This window comes from Zosterops lateralis, assembly GCF_965231275.1.
Source record: "Zosterops lateralis genome assembly, chromosome: 1".
Lineage (NCBI taxonomy): Eukaryota > Metazoa > Chordata > Aves > Passeriformes > Zosteropidae > Zosterops > Zosterops lateralis.
Window position 1 is genome coordinate 1,100,125 of NC_139762.1, and position 17,287 is coordinate 1,117,411.

General features: G+C 46.4%; 1 protein-coding gene across 4 annotated transcripts in view; it reads right to left on the reverse strand.

Annotated features, from left to right (window-relative positions):
* The window catches only part of MAP4 (microtubule associated protein 4), a 187,972-nt gene extending 172,377 nt beyond the window's left edge, over positions 1-15,595 (reverse strand). For all 4 annotated transcript variants that reach the window (XM_083884868.1, XM_083884869.1, XM_083884867.1 and 1 more), the window contains exon 1: positions 15,517-15,595. The gene's annotated coding sequence lies outside the window, so the exon portion shown is untranslated. The remainder of the gene's footprint in view (positions 1-15,516) is intronic.
* Positions 15,596-17,287: the final 1,692 nt, after the last annotated feature.

Sequence of the window (17,287 nt, forward strand, 5' to 3'; positions counted from 1 at the left end):
AGCTGGGCACCAGGATCAGCTCCTGCCCAGCAGCAACTCCATCCAAAAGCTTTTTGTTACAGGCTGATCTGCTCCAGTTTGCTTCATTTTTGGATTAATAGTAAAGATGTTTTACAGAAAGATCCACTTTATTACTCAGAAAATGTTCAGCACTTCCCCTCTCTTCCTCTTACACTTCTCCCTCTTTAGATTTAGAGGATTTATAGGACATTTTTTATATTTTTAGCCAAATTATTAGAATCATGAGGGGATGAATTCTGGAGGGGATTTTTCTCTGGTTTTTTTGGGGTTTTTTTTTTCCTCTTTGATATTTAAAAGAAGAAATACTTTCAGGTTCTACTTTCAGGTCTGTCCATCCCCCTCCTAACCAGACATTCCAGGTTTTGACTTCTGTTTCAGGAGCTGCTCCTGTGTTTCATGCAAGAAACTTTCTGGAACTTTTCAGGAATGAAGAGGACACAAACCAGAAGCCCTGAAGTGTTTAGGAATCCAAAACCCTCTGATTTTGTGCTGTAAAATGCCCAATCCTGCAGATCTCTGCTCAACCTGGTGAGCATCTTCAAACACTCAATTTTTCTTTCTTCATGAAAATATTTAAAACATAAATTAGTAGAACAACAATTTAATAAAAATTTAGTAAAAACTTGCTGAGAGAGAACAATCCAACAGAATTTAGTAAAACCTTGCTGAGAGAGAACAATCCAACAGAATTTAGTAAAAACTTGCTGAGAGAGTTGCAAATGCAACTCCCAGATTAAAAATCTTAAGATTTCAGTCAACTCCATAAAATACAAGCCCTGTTTAGTAATGAAAATGCTCCTCTCAGTACACAAAACCCCCTTTTTTTTGGTATTTTCCTTTGAAAAGTACAATATAAAGTATTTTATCTAGAAATCCCAGCTCCTGTACTTTGAGATATTAACAGAAAAAAAACCTCTCCCAAGAGATAAGCAGAGAGAGGAATGTTCAGTGTGAGCTGCAGGTGTGAAACTTTGTGCTGAGAGGACAAAGGTGACTGGGACAGCCTCAGATAATCTTTTTTATCTGCCAATACTGAGACTTTAGAGCTGGGTTATTTCCTTGGCACCACCAGCACTTGGCTTTGAGGAGGAGAAAAAGGTGATTTTTCTGCTGCTAAAATGGAGAGACTGTGAAAAAGCCAAATTAACCACCTGGGAGTGGGAATTTTGGTGGTGACACTGAGCTCTGGGTGCTGTCACAGCTGCAGGGAGGGGACATGGAGAGGTGACACTGAGCCAACCTCAGCAGGTTCAAAGGGCAGAGTTCTCCACCTGGGCTGGAAAAACCCCAAATCCAGGCTGGGAATGAAGAGAAGCCCTGAGGAGGATTGAGGGGATGAGAAAATGAACATTGTCTGGTCAGAGATTCCCTGGGCTGGGCTGATCCCAGTGTGGGCAGCAGGAAATGGGGGATTCTGCCCCATTCAGGGGATTCCTCCAGCCCTGGATCCCAAAATCCACAGGACATGGAGCTGCTCCAGGGCTGGGAGAGCTGGGAATGTTCTCCTGGAGAGGAGAAGCTCCAGGGAGAGCTGAGGGTACCTAAAGGGGCTCCAGGAGAGCTGGAGAGGGACTGGGGACAAGGGATGGAGGGACAGGACACAGGGAATGTCTTTGAGCTGACAGAAGGAGATTTAGGTGGGATGTTGGGAATTAGGAATTCCTGGCTGGGCTGGAATTCCCAGGGAAGTCAAGTTGGAATTTTCTGCTGGAAAAGGGGATCCAGGGCTGGGATTGTGCCCCTCTGCCCCCTCAGGTGAATCCCCACCTGCAGAGCTGCCCCAGGCCTGGAGCCCAAAATCCACAGGAGCTGCTGGAGAGATCCAGAGGAGGCCCCGGAGCTGCTCCAGGGCTGGGAGAGCTGGGAATGTTCCCCTGGAGAGGAGAAGCTCCAGGGAGAGCTCAGAGCCCCTGGCAGGGCCTGAAGGGGCTCCAGGAGAGGGCAGGGATGGAATTGGATGATCTTTAAGGTCTCTCCCACCCACCCCAGTGTGGATTTTGGGATCTGAGCCCCACACAGTCCCCAGGACAAACAAGGAGCTATGGGGATACAGCCCATGAAAAAAGGATCAAAAAGAAACCAAACCTGCTCTGCACAAACCATACATTAACCTAATCTATTCTCACAGCTCTTACATTCTGATTTTATACTATAAATTGAAGTGCAACACTGTCCTCCTGACTTACAAACACTTATCAAACAATAACTGACTCACCTCTCTCTCCTGCTCTGCTGTTCTTCCTGAATTATTTGCATTTATTCCTCTGATTTAGGTTGGTTTTTTTTTTCCTAATTCCACAAAAAAAAAGTTTAGGCTTGAATTTAAAGCCTTAACAGGATTGTTGAAAGAAAACAACTGAGAAAAGCCTGTTATCAGCAGTGAGTGCAGCTGGTGGATACCCAGCCTCCCTTTGTAGCTGCAATTCTCTAATAAAGGAACATCTGAGCTTAAGCCAAAGCTTCTGTTTCATAAATAATGAGATTTTACAATCTTTCATTGGAGAACTAAACGAATTTAAGGACAAAAAGGCAAGTCCCTCCGAGGCACTTGGGAAAGTTTCCTTGCTTTGAAACAAGGGTTAAAAATTCAGTGTGGAAAATGACACTGCTCAAGGTGATCTGTGTAAAACAAGATATTCATCACCAGAGCCCCCCCTGGTTCAATTCTGTCTTTCAGAGGATCATTTCCCAATCTCTGTTTATATTTCACCTCTCAGTTTATAAGTTGGGAAGCCTCTTTTAAGTAATAAAATTATTTAGAATAAAGCAGGGTGTTATACAACCAGGATGCTCTGATGAATTTTAATTTAGATTAACTATTTTCATTAACTCCTTGCGCTCTCCCCCCCCACACACACACATTTACAAAATTAGTTTCAGCAACACGTTTAATTATTCAAATAGAGCTGAAAAAATAACCCCCCACTGAAATTTTGATGAGGTGTTAAGGATCTGTAACCGTCCTGCTTCCATCTCTCTCCTCAGGCATAAACTGATATTAAAAATGAGCAAAAAGCAAAGTTACTGAACAGCACAAACAGCTACACTAAAAAAATATACAAAAAAAAAACCCCAAACTGACTTTAACTCCACATGGATTTGAGGAGCAAACTTTGCACTACATAATTTCTTGTTGAGTTCACACTCAGAGCCTTTGATTACATCAGCACCTCGAAATGATTTTGGAAGAAGTGAAGTTTGCCAGGGAATTTCACTGGGGAAACGTAACAGGCACAGTCAGCATTATCTGCCTGCTGAAAAATTATTATTCTACAGATCAATTACATGCTAGAAAAAATAAACACAGCCCAGAGTAGTGAGAAAAGCAGGTTAATTTTGATGAATTGTGGGCATTTTATGTGTTTCTGTAGGAATATCCCAGACCGGGGAAATCAATATTCCATTTTGGGGAAAGGGGAAAGGAAAAAAAGGAACGGGGGGAAAAGGAAAAAAAGGAAAGGGGGGAAAAGGAAAAAAAGGAAAGGGGGGAAAAGGAAAAAAAGGAAAGGGGGGAAAAGGAAAAAAAGGAAAGGGGGAAAAGGAAAAAAGGAAAGGGGGAAAAGGAAAAAAGGAAAGGGGGGAAAAGGAAAGAAGAGGAGGGGAAAAGGAAAGGAAAAAAGGAAAGGAAGAAAAGGAAAAAAGGAGAGAGGGAAAAGGAAAGGAAAAAAGGAAAGGGGGGAAAGGAAAGGAAAAAAGAGGAGGGGGGAAAGGAAAAAAGGAAAGGGGGGAAAAGGAAAAAAGGAAAGGGGGAAAAGGAAAAAAAGGAAAGGGGGGAAAAGGAAAAAAAGGAAAGGGGGGAAAAGGAAAAAAAGGAAAGGGGGGAAAAGGAAAAAAAGGAAAGGGGGGAAAAGGAAAAAAGGAAAGGGGGGAAAAGGAAAAAAGGAAAGGGGGGGAAAAGGAAAAAAGGAAAGGGGGGAAAAGGAAAAAAGGAAAGGGGGGAAAAGGAATAAAGGAAAGGGGGGAAAAGGAATAAAGGAAAGGGGGGAAAAGGAATAAAGGAAAGGGGGGAAAAGGAATAAAGGAAAGGGGAAAAGGAAAAAAGGAAAGGGGAAAAGGAAAAAAGGAGAGGGGGAAAAGGAAAAAAAGGAAAGGGGGAAAAGGAATAAAGGAGAGGGGGAAAAGGAATAAAGGAAAGGGGGAAAAGGAATAAAGGAAAGGGGGGAAAAGGAATAAAGGAAAGGGGGGAAAAGGAAAAAAAGGAAAGGAATTTCCTGGCTTGGCATTGCTGAGGACACACAGAAACAAAGCCACAGGCACAAATTCAAACACAAATTCTGCTCAAATCCAACAGCCAAAGCCAGCCCAGCCCTTGGAGACTCCTGGTGCTTGGGAGCAGCTTCTGGAGGAGAGGAAAAGCAGTTTGGAAAGAGTTAAACCCCCCAAGAGGAATCCTAGATGTGCACTGCACAGCTCTGTCCTCACCATAACCTTCCCTCCACTGCTCTGCCCTGCTCACTCCCTTAATTCCTTAAATGTTGTTCCTCTCACTTTCCCCCAGAGGACTCGAGTTACCAGTTCCCTCCTGAGCGAATTTTCTATTCTCTAACAGTCACCAAAATAACTTTTCTATTCTCCCAGTGTCACTTTTGGAGTATTTCCTTCTCTCATTATATAACCACGGAGCTCTGCTTTAAAAGGGAATCTCCTTTTTATCACAGGAAGTCAAAGCCCAAGGGGAAAAAACATCGAGTCTGTGGTATGTTTAAACAAGACACCGCGAGCTGATGCCAGGCAGAGTCAGGATTTCTGGGAGCAGAGTGGTAAATTCTGGGCTCCCAACAGCTCTTTTTTAAATGGTGTTTGTAGCAAAAAAATAAAAAAAATTCAGCTGGTCTTAAATGGGATCTGAGAAAAGAGAAATAAAGGAGGAAAAAACAGCAGCTGGGAGTCTTGGAGAAAGGAGCAGAGGGAAACCTGTGGCACAAACACAGCTCGAGGTAATTAAGGAAAAAAAAATACAAATTGATGTTTTGAGGGCTAAAAAACTTTATGAATCAGTCATTCATTATCTGAAGGGCTCTCAGAGCTGCAGGGGCAGAGCAAAGCTCTCATTGCCCACCCAAAAATCCTCATAAAATCCCAGATTTCAGGCAGAACCAGGTGCCAGGCTGTGCTCAGAGATGAGCACACAGAGAATTGCCCAGGAGCAAAATCTGTCAGTGAGACCAGCAATTCCTGCTCACCTGGCACGGTCAGAACCTTCCCTGCAGGAAAATGAGCTTGGAGGTGCAAGGAATTTCCTTTCTGAGCCTCTAAATTCATGTTCTTTCCTTCCAGGAGAGGGAAATCCCAGAGAAGCTGCCAGCAAAGGGACACAATACACTAAAATAATACAGAACAGCACGAGGGAAAAAGTTTAGTTACAGTTTTAAGGACAAGGTAATGATTGATGTAACAAAAGAATCTTGGAAAGTTGACAATAATAAAGGTTTTTTTTCCACACCATTAACACCCAGAGGTGTCAAATGTGCAGCTTTTGGAATGAATTTGGGACAAATTAAATTTGGGGACAAATTTGGGGCAAATTAAATTTGGGGACAAATTTGGGACAAATTAAATTTGGGGACAACTTTGGGACAAATTTTGGGATTAATTTGGGACAAATTAAATTTGGGGACAAATTTGGGGCAAATTAAATTTGGGGACAAATTTGGGACAAATTTTGGGATTAATTTGGGGCAAATTTGGGGACGAATTTGGGGCAAATTAAATTTGGGGACAACTTTGGGGCAAATTAAATTTGGGGACGAATTTGGGACAAATTTTGGGATGAATTTGGGACAAATTAAATTTGGGGACAAATTTGGGACAAATTAAATTTGGGGACAAATTTGGGACAAATTTTAGGATTAATCTGGGACAAATTTTGGGATTAATTTGGCACAAATTAAATTTGGGAACAACTTTGGGACAAATTAAATTTGGGAACAACTTTGGGACAAATTAAATTTGGGGACAAATTTGGGGCAAATTAAATTTGGGGACAACTTTGGGGCAAATTAAATTTGGGGACAACTTTGGGGCAAATTAAATTTGGGGACAACTTTGGGGCAAATTAAATTTGGGGACGAATTTGGGACAAATTAAATTTGGGGACGAATTTGGGACAAATTAAATTTGGGGACGAATTTGGGGCAAATTAAATTTGGGGACGAATTTGGGACAAATTAAATTTGGGGACGAATTTGGGACAAATTTTAGGATTAATCTGGGACAAATTTTGGGATTAATTTGGCACAAATTAAATTTGGGGACGAATTTGGGACAAATTAAATTTGGGGACGAATTTGGGGCAAATTAAATTTGGGGACAAATTTGGGGCAAATTAAATTTGGGGACAAATTTGGGGCAAATTAAATTTGGGATGAATTTGGGACAAATTAAATTTGGGGACAACTTTGGGACAAATTAAATTTGGGGACAAATCAGACAATGCTGTGCAACACTGCTCTACATTCATATTTAGAGCTCTTAAATCCTAGTAAAGCCAGCACTGCTTTTAAAGGAAAAAATACAAGCAAAATATAGCATCTCTCCTTAAAAAAAAGTGAATTCCCCAAGCTGAAAATAGTTCAGAGCAGAAGCAAATCAGCTCGAGTCACATCAGAGCAGGGCTAATGCAGAGATACATCCCCATAAATCCAGTCATTCACCAATTACACCCCTGCAAGCTCCTAAAAGGGTCACTCCAGGACAAATTTGTAATCCCAATGTGACACTTGATCCTATTGCCCTACATGCTCTGTCCAAATCCCAATGAAAAAAAAAATAAAATAAAAAATAGTACATTTTAGCTAAAAAAAAAAAAAAAAAAAACAGTTAAAGAAAATCCAGTCCTCAGAACACGAGCTGGAAATATCTTTTAATTCTCGTGTCGTAAATGCTTAAATAGGTTAAAATAGAGCCTAAAGAAAAATAATGTGTGTGGTTAAAGAGTGAAGATTGGCTGGAAAAATTAACCCTGAGGATTACATAGGGTGTAGTTTTATATAAAAATGCAAATTTGTGAGTTTGAGCCACCCACAGCATCATACAAACCCCATCACAGTGGGGTCACAGACCACCTGATGTGTCTATTGTCACAGCACCCCAAATAAATTTATTTAATGCAGGATTTATAAATCCCAAAAGGATTTATAATGTCAACCTCAGTGACATCCTGAGGGTGTGTCCCATCATCCTGCACGACTCTGCCCGTGGAGGTGGAACAAATTTCCACTCTGGAAGTCCCATCCTGCAAACCTGGGCAGGAACAGACACCCAAACCACCTGGAGCAGCTGCTGAGCTGAGAAAACACTCCCAAAATCCACAACTCCGGGATGGTTTGGGTTAAAGGGATCTTAAAAAGCCCATCCAGTGCACTCAGGGACATCTCCCACTGTCCCAGGGTGATCCAACCTGGCTTTGGGCATTTCAGGGATCCAGGGGCAGCTGCAGCAAATCTGGGAATTCCAGCCCAGCCAGGAATTCCTAATTCCCAATCTCCCATCTCAGCAGTGGGGGCCATTCCCTGTGTCCTGTCCCTCCCTCCCTTGTCCCCAGCCCCTCTCCAGCTCTCCTGGAGCCCCTTCAGGCCCTGCCAGGGGCTCTGAGCTCTCCCTGGAGCTTCTCCTCTCCAGGGGAACATTCCCAGCTCTCCCAGCCCTGGAGCAGCTCCGGGGCCTCCTCTGGATCTCTCCAGCAGCTCCTGTGGATTTTGGGCTCCAGGCCTGGGGCAGCTCTGCAGGTGGGGATTCACCTGAGGGGGCAGAGGGGCACAATCCCAGCCCTGGATCCCCTTTTCCAGCAGAAAATTCCAACTTGACTTCCCTGGGAATTCCAGCCCAGCCAGGAATTCCTAATTCCCAACATCCCACCTAAATCTCCTTCTGTCAGCTCAAAGCCATTCCCTGTGTCCTGTCCCTCCATCCCTTGTCCCCAGTCCCTCTCCAGCTCTCCTGGAGCCCCTTTAGGTACCCTCAGCTCTCCCTGGAGCTTCTCCTCTCCAGGGGAACATTCCCAGCTCTCCCAGCAGAGCTGCTCCATCCCTGGGATTCCCCTGGTGCCTCCTCTGGTTCTCTCCAGCAGCTCCAGGTCCTTGCTGTGCTGTCTCAGAGTCACGAAATCAACATTTCTGGGGCTCTGCATCCATAACACCCCACTGGGAATCCAGCACCAGCCCATCACACAACCTTATTTAATTTACTGCTGCTTATTTAAATCACTTCAAACCACAGCTCCTGCTAAATAAGAAGTTTGAACGATCCACCCATTAACATCCAGAACCCTTTTGCTAATTGCTCTGACTTATGACTTAAACCAGCAACGATTCACTCCCACCACAAGAGTGCAAAGGAAGGAAGAGAGGGTGACTCAATTCTTTGTCTCATTCTTTGCCTCCCCTGTCTGCAGAGACTCTGCTGGGGCTGCTTGGGGATTTTTGTCTTTGCTCTCTCCCACTTTGGAAGTTTCTCACTAACTAATTAACAGCAGTGAAAGTATCCACGGGCAGCAGAAAAACTTCTCTGAGGTTCCTTAAAGTCACTGCAGATAAGCAAAGGAACATTTTTTTTTAAGCTGCTACAGAGAAATGGCTGGAATTGAAAGATTAAACACAAAAAAACCCACAAAGAGGAATATACTTCATCAAAAACACCAAAATCCTCCATCCCTGAAGTGTTCCAGGCCAGGCTGGATGGAGCTTGGGAGTTTGAAGGTGCTCCTGCCCATGGCAGGGGGTGGAATGGGATGATCTTTCAACCCACACCCCCCTGGGATTGTAGGAAAAGTTACCATTCCAAATTCAGCGCTGTTGTGTTTGGAATTAACACCAATTCAGTGCACCAGAAATGGAACCTGGGTGCAGACAGCACTGAGGGAATTAAGCACTTGGAACTGCTACAAACAGCACCAACAATCACATTTGAAAACATCTTCTTTAAGCTGCTGTTTGCAGTTGGGTTTTCCTCAGCATTTCATATCCAAAATCATCTCTGATTTCACATCATTGCTGATTTTCTCGAGGGAGGATGGAGCTGCACACACCCCCAGGGGAAGGGAGCACAAATTTCCTGAGCAGATGTCACTGCCAGGAGCAGTGAGATCTTCAGTCTAAACCAGAGAACACCTTTCACCACAGTCAACCTCCTCCTTCTCCTCTCAGTGTGTCTGAATTCCAGGCAAATCTGAACTACTTAAAAATGCCCAGAGATTTCCAGAAGGGATTACAGGAAAACTGTCAGTGAAGCACAACTTCCAGATTTCCATCTTTATCATTTTCATAGCAATTCCAAGTGGTCATTCCTGTCCCATCCTCACTGCTGTCTGCACTCAGGTTCCTTTTCTGGTGAGATGAAATGGAGTTAACACCAAACACAGCAATAATGAATTTGGATTTGGGCTCTGGAGCATTTCCCAGATGAGGAGAAACTGTGGGAGAAATCCCACCGTGGGATGCAGGGCTCCTGCTCTGCTCAGCCCATGGAGTTAACACCAAACACAGCAATAATGAATTTGGATTTGGGCTCTGGAGCATTTCCCAGATGAGGAGAAATTGTGGGAGAAATCCCACCATGAGATGCAGAGCTCCTGCTCTTGAGCAGCCCAGCTTTTCCATCCCAAGGATATCCACCCTTTCCTCTGGAGATGACATTGAGGATGGTGCCACAGGCAGCACCAGGAGCTGGGCACAAAGCAAAGCACAACAAGCTCCAGCTCAGCAGGAGGAAGGAAAAACCTCTTTCCATGGAGGGGCAGAGCCCTGGGGATCCTGGAGCCATCCCAAACCCCCCTGGACACATCTCTGTGTCACCCTCCCCTGGGTGATCTTCCAATTCCAATTATTTTGGGATCCAGGTGTATCTGGCAACATTTCCAATAAGTATCAGCCAAAGATTTTTCACCCCAAGCTTTTATTCATCCCACTGACTCCATCTCCCCATCACATTTTCCCCAGCAAACCAGGGTGAGTGATGAGTGCTTGGCATCCCCTTCTCCAAGCACTTGTTCCTACTTCCCTTTTAATAGAATTGATGCAGCTTCTAAAATTAGTTGTAGAAATCCCACCTGAGCATTGCCCCATTTCTGCACTGAACTTGTGCCACAACAACCTGATGGAAAACATGAAGTGGAGGAGAGGCTGGAACCTCCAACGGGTTTTGTTAGAGAAAATAAAAGTCATAACATGGAAACAAACCCTCAGTATCAACTCCTGGAAGGACAAACTGCCAGAATATCTCCAGCCAAGAGCCAACACACCACAGTCCCTGCACAAATAGGAGGTTGGAGAAATAAAATAAGAGCAGGTAAAAGCACCTGGATGTTTCTCTGCCCCTTCCAGAGGATTTTAAGCACTTCACAAACATTATTTAAGTTACATGGAGATATTTACCCCAATCCTCAGTGTGAGAGCTGAGGGTTTCCACTCACAGCTCCAGAGTATGTAAACACACTTTGAAATTGCTCTGATAAATGCTCCCATCGTTTTTTACTTTGTTTAGAGCAAGTGTCAACACCCTAAATTCAGCTGAAAAACAGCTTTTGGGGATGATGATGTAGCTCCAATACAATTTTACAAAAGACAATGACTCACTCCCAGGCGGGAATGTGGTGGAAGTGTATGACCTAATGCTCAGAGACGTTTGCTTTTCCAAAAAGGTCCAGTTTGAATATCTCCCCAAGCAGTGAAGTTTTTAAAAAAGAGAATTTTTGCACACAGGAACTTATACAATTACCTCATTTATTTTTTTCCACTTTTAGTCAAAATCCAACCAGCTGAGCTGCAGTTTCCCCAAACTCACTGTCAGCCTTGTCCATCCTTATCATCCCATCCCTGGAATTGTTCTCCAGCCCATCCAGGCCTGGCTGTTGGAAACCAGAGGAGCCTTGCCCCAAGGTGTCCCCAGGAGTTCCTCAGCTCACAGGGATGGAGATGTTAAAATTCAAAAGTCAGGACACACCAGATATGGAACATGAGCAAGCCCTGAGTACCTGCTGGACGAGCAAGACGAGCCTACTCCAGGCTCAACTGGATTCCCCACAGCCCTGTTGAGGTTCCTCCAGCTCTGAAAAGCTGATTTTTCAGATGTTCTCTCCAGCCAGAGCTGGGCAGCTTTCTGAAGAATTTTGTTCCAGCACAAAACCCAGAATCCTGGGATCCATTTTTGACTCTACGTGCAAACACCTCGGTTAAAAAGGGGACAAAGTGTAGGAGGAAGATGGGAGTGAGTGGCACAGGTTAATCAGGATTGTAATCATGCTAATGGATGTGATTAACTGCATACTTGTCCCAGAAGCCTCCTGCAGCTCCTCGGAGTGGCCTGAGAGGCAGCACGCAGCTCATCCTGCTCTAATCTCACCCTGCTCAGGGATACACCTGGTGTTTAACCCTCCTCCCCACCCACACAGCCACTATTCCATCCTCCCAACACGCTCATTTATGGCAGGGGATAGACTCCAGCACCGCGTTTGTCCGTGCTAAACTCTGAGTTTCCAGCTCTAAGAGACTGGAAATCCAACCTTGGCAAAGGAAAACCAATCCAGGCCTTATTGAGTTACACAAACCTCCCTCGATAATGCAACTTACAACTATTGTTTTTGTTTGCCAGTTTTTGTTCAAATCACAGGGACACTGTGAGTTTTTTATCTCAGTGCTGGTATCTTGCTGCTACTCCCCGGAGGAACTACCAATTCAGCAGTTGAGAAAAGTTGTGAGAGGCAGGGAGTAAAACAGGGAGAGGATTAAAAGAGCAGCAAGGAGAGAAGGAAGAAATCAGGCCCTTTCCCTCCCTGTCTCCAGGGGTTAGCACAGAATAAATAACCCTCCCACCTTCCAGCAGATATTTCCAGGGAACAATGTGCATTATGGAGTTGGAATAAACCATCATTTACAGCTACAGTTCGTTTTTATCCAGAGAGTGACCTACACTTCCCATTAATTCGGTGTCTCCAGTGTTTTCTACTGCAACAACTTTGCTCTCCAGCATTCCAAAATATGGGCTCTTATGGCAACAAACAAAACTGAATAACTTAAATGAATCCAAGATCAAATCCTCAGCATTATCCTGACATAATTTTTAAGAGTGCTGAAGCATCACACCAATGTCTGTTTGCAATCCTTCGGGGTCAGATTTCCCAATAATTTTAAATAAATTTAGTATTTCATAATTTTTAATGTTCTATTAAGAACCCAGAGCAACACAGGGCACCAGTGTGAGCCACAAGTATTTCATTCTCCTCATGACCAAGTTAAAATCTGCATAACATCTCCAGCAACTGATTTCACTGACCTTTTCCTCCCACAGCAAATTCCTCCCCATGTGCAGAAAACACTGAGCCATGGAATTGGTTTCTGAGCTGGAGGAGGAGAAATCCCCCCACAGGATGCAGAGCTCCTACCTGCCCTGCTCAGCCCAGCTCCTCCACCATCTCCCAAAAACCTGCTCCAAAGGGACCTACAGCTCACTAGAAATGAATAATTTCATTTGCCTTCTAGGAGGAAAAAGAGAAAGCACAGAAAGAATCAGTTCAATTGCTGTTAAAGCACGAGGAAGGTGTGGACACACATTTGACTAAGCAAGAGTTTAATCTGTTTTATTCGGGACAGGAAGCACAAACTCAGAGTTCCAGGAAATAACTCTGCCTTTTCAGAGCACTATCAGCTCCTTTGAAACTCCACAAGTACCTACACAAATGATAATTTTGTTGTCTGCAATCTGACTCCCAACAACACGATGAGTAACACGCCTTGAACTCATTCTCAGCAGAGGAGACTGGAACTTTATCTTCCAATCTCTGTCTGGCCTAGGAAAATAAATTATTTGGGGTTTTTTTTTCTGGACCAAACCGAGGTATAGTCACAGATTATTTCGCTTTCAAGTAACCATCACTTTCATTTGAATTGCAAGTAGCTTGAATTCATCCTGCCAGAAGAATGAAACCCTGCCTGACCAGTGGTTTCCCTGAGTCACAAGTTTGGTGTGGGTCAGAATTTGGAAGTTTTGAACATTGAGACTGCAGAGAGACAAATGCAGTGAGTGATGGAGACACCCCTGGTTCAGCAAACTGAATTTAGGTGAGTTTAAACCTGAGGTACACAAGAATGAGACCATTCAATGGGTGCAAACCAGACCTGAACTCTGCCAGAACCCAGAGCTGATTTTACTGCTCAGATCCATTTTACTTCTAGGGAAGAGAGGCAACCACTAAAATACTACAGGGCTTGAGACCTCAAATATAATTACAGCTCCATTGGCTGAAATTACAGCTGTGTCAGCCCTTTTTACCAGCAGGAATACGTAATTTATTTGGTTCCACTGAGCACTCATCAGACTCCACAGAACCAGCTTAAGGCTGGAAATCCAGTCCTGCCCCAGCCTCCAACTCACCTTCTGACCCTCCCAAAAGCCCAATTTGCTGCTGTTCTCACTGTTCTCAGGCTGTTGGAGGTGTGGGGGTGTTTAATATCATCACAGAACAGTTTGGGGCAATCCTCTGCTATTTAAAAACTTGATTTGAGCTGTTTGGTGTCCCTGGGAGGGAAAAAAAAAAAACAGTGAATTGAACCTTGGGAGGAATGAGCTGATAAAGTCAAGATCCTGCTATAAACGTCCTCCCCTTTGGTCTGTAAGGACAAAAGTGACATAATCCTCTCCTAAAATCAGCTTGGGGGGAACCAGGACTGACCCACAAACTGTACCCATGGCAACAACTGGGCTGGAGCTGAACTCCCCAGGCTGGAATCTTCAAACCACTGACACTTCTTTGTATTATCTGATCTCTCCCTGATGTCATTTCTGCAGAGACACATAAAAAAACAGATTGAAGAATATCCACGGCCCCTCAGCCTCAGAGTCAACAATCAGAGTCACAAACAGATCAGCTATTCTGCCTTCAAGCTTATTATTTGTCACTAACATGTAATTATTACCAAACTAAACAAAAGGCACAGGATATTGCTGCTGTTGCAACAGCGAGTTAAGCTCTTTTCCAAACTGAAAAAGCCCATCTCTTCTGATGCAAGAAGGCACAAAAGGAATAAAAAATTAAAAAGTTTAAAAGAGTTTGTGAATTCTCCAAAATGCATCTGGAAGGATAATCAGAAATTTCATCAGTTCTCGAAAAGAAAAACAAACAAAACCCCAAAAAAAGTAAATTTGACAGACAGGTCTGTCCAGGCAATGTCACCTTTATCACAATTGTATTGTCAACTTCAATAATTTTGAGTTCCAATTTCTCTTTCTCAAATAAAGAAGGAGTCAATCAAGCTGCCACAGCATCTTATAGACACAACACCAGCAAAACCAGATGGGACATCAGGCCCTGGCAAGGAGAAAAGAAGCTTTAGAGTTGTAAAACTCCAGTGCAGTCCTGTCTTTAGTTTACAAAATGAAGCTGCAGCAGCAGCATCACACAGAGAGCAGGAGGAGGCCCCGAGCAAGGCTTGAAACGCTGTGCAGCAATTTGGATTATTGGCTATTGTATTATTCAAGGAGCTGGAATTGTGAGCTGGGAAGAACGTGGCTCACTGAAGAGATGATTCCAGCTTTAAAAATAAATCAAAACTTTTTTTAAAACCTCTAAAATCAATGGGTTAGTCGGGTAAATCCATATAGGAGTCGAGGGGAGGAAATAAGTGAGGGAACAACCAAGTAAGAGAGATGAAGAAGCATGTAAAGAAAAGAGAACTAACCATCTAAATTCAGGTTCAGCAGGCTTTTAACAGCTTTTTTCACACCAAGCTTTTAACAAGAGAACCTACACCACTCATACTATCAGGATACACTCAGAAGCAGCTTCTGGCACCATCTGCACCACCCAAAAACTTCACCTCCCCGAGCTTCAACTTTTTAACACCAACCCCGCATCGCGGCGCGGTTGATATTTCTTTAATTTTTTCTCCCTTGCAGCCCTGTGGGCCGCTGTGCAGGAGAAGTTTGCTCATCCCGAAAGCGGGCCCGCTGTGCAGCTGTGGCCGCTGCGATGACTGAGCACAGGCCTGGCGCATCCCCGGCCCGCCACACCCAGCGCTGTGTCCCTGCTCATCCTCAGCCCCAGTCCCGCTGCCAGCCCAGCCTTATAAAGCCGGCAGGGAATACCAGGGGATCCCGATGGGATGGGGGAGAAAACAAGGCATGGAAAGTTTTGAGCGGTCCCGAGGAGAAGTGAGGAATAGCCGCGTTTGTCCTTGAGGGAAACTGGTGGGGGTTGGTGCTATGGGGAGCAGGATCTGAGAGGATCTTGAGGGAAAACCGGGGGCCTCCCGGACCCACGAACAACAAAGCCGCGCCCCGGCAGCGCCCGCTCCCTTGGGAGATGCTCGGGGATGCTGCGGCCGCTCCCTGCGCGGCTCCATCGCCCCGCAGCCCCGATAAACCCCCGGCCCAGCCCGGCCCGGCCGGACACCGGCGAGGCCGGAGCCCCCGCTCGGCCCGGGCCGTCTCTCCGCCGCGTCCGAGCTCGCAACGCGGTGTCCCCACGCCCCATCCCCGGCCGCAGCCCCCTCCCCGCGGCCTTACCGAGCGGCGGGGGCGCGGGGCAGCGCCGGGACGGAGGCGCCTGGCGAGTGTCGCTGTCCCCTGCGGGCCCGGCAAGGAGGGACGGAGGGAGGGAGGAGCGGGGAGCGGAGCCGCGCTGGCCGCGCGCCGAGCGCACTAACCCTGCTGGCTGCGGAGGGAGGCGGGGCTTGCGCCGGCTGGGGCCAATCAGCGCCGCGCCGCGCCCGGCGCTGACCAATCGGAGCGAGGGAGGACGGCGCGCGCGGCCGCGTTCGGGGCGGAAGGCGGTGCTGCGGTGAACGGGCAGAGCGGTTGGGTGCGGCGCGGGGCTGGGCCGGGGGCGGGGCCAGGGAAGGGGGCGGGATAGAGGGGCGGGGCTAAGGGGCGGCGATGGAGGACGGGGATGAGGCTGAAGGGGGAGAGGAGCTGAGGGGAGAAAGAAACTGAGGGGAGAGAGAAACTGAGGGGAGAGGGAAAATGAGCGGATGAGGCTGAGGGGATGGAGCTGAGGGGAGAGAGAAACTGAGGGGACAGGGCTGAGGAGAAAGAGGAGCTGAGGGGATGGAGCTGAGGAGAAAGAGGAGCTGATGGGAAAGAGGAGCTGAGGGGATGGGACTGAGGGGATAGAAGAACTGAGGGGAGAGAAGAGCTGAGGCAACAGACAAGCTGAAGCAACAGACAAGCTGAGGGGATGGGGTTGAGGGGATAGAAGAGCTGAGGGGAGAGAGGAGCTGAGGCAATAGACGAGCTGAGGGGAAGGAGCTGTGGCAGGAGAGGAGCTGAGGGGATGGGGCTGAGGGGATAGAGGAACAGAGGGGATAGAAGAGCTGAGGGGAGAGAGGATCTGAGGCAACAGATGAGCTGAGGGGATGGGCCTGAGGGAAGAGGAGCTGAGGGGATAGAAGAGCTGAGGGGAGAGAGGAGCTGAGGCAACAGACGAGCTGAGGGGAGAGGGCTCAGGGGATGGAAGGACATGGCTGAGAGGGGCTGAGGGGACAAGTCTGAGGGGATAAAGGAGACCCCATGCTTTGGCAAGTGTGAGGTGGGGGAAAAAAGAACTAAATTCAATGAGGGAGAGGAAACCCTGAGAGCGTGTACACAGAACTCATGGCCATGAAGAAGCTGGAAGGAGTGTGGTGATCTGCCCGGGGACAGATGGAGCGCCCAGCCGCCCCTCCAGGTGGCCAAACAGCGGGGACCGCTCGTGCTGCTGCTGCTCATAATCCTCCCTGGCCCTTCTGGCCCAGAAAGACAACCCTCTGTGCAGGCAGGAGGGGAGCAGGAAAACAGGATAAAGGGATGAAGTGTGGATAGCAGGACGGTGAGGGATGAAAGGACGTGTTTTTACAGCAGGCACAGCTGCAGAGTCACAGAATCACAGGCTGGCTTGGGTTGGAACTGACCTTAAGAACCATCCAATGCCACTCCCTGTCATGGCAGGGACACCTTCCACTGTCCCAGGCTGCTCCAAACCCTGTCCAACCTGGCCTTGGGCACTGCCAGGGATCCAGGGCAACCTCACAGCCAAAAATTTCTTCCTAATACCATTCTAAATCTCCCTTCCTTCAGTTTAATGCTATTCCCTGTGTCCTGTCCCTCCATCCGTTGTTCCCAGTCCCTCTCCATCTCTCTTGGATCCCCTTGGAACTGCCCAACCCCTGAGTGTCCCTCTCATCACTGGGACACCAAACCAGTGACCAAAAGTCTTGAGTGTGACCCTCCATCCCCTTCCTCATCCACAAATGTTCCATCCAGGACATCCCTGTCTGTGCAGTTGGGAGACAAGGATGTC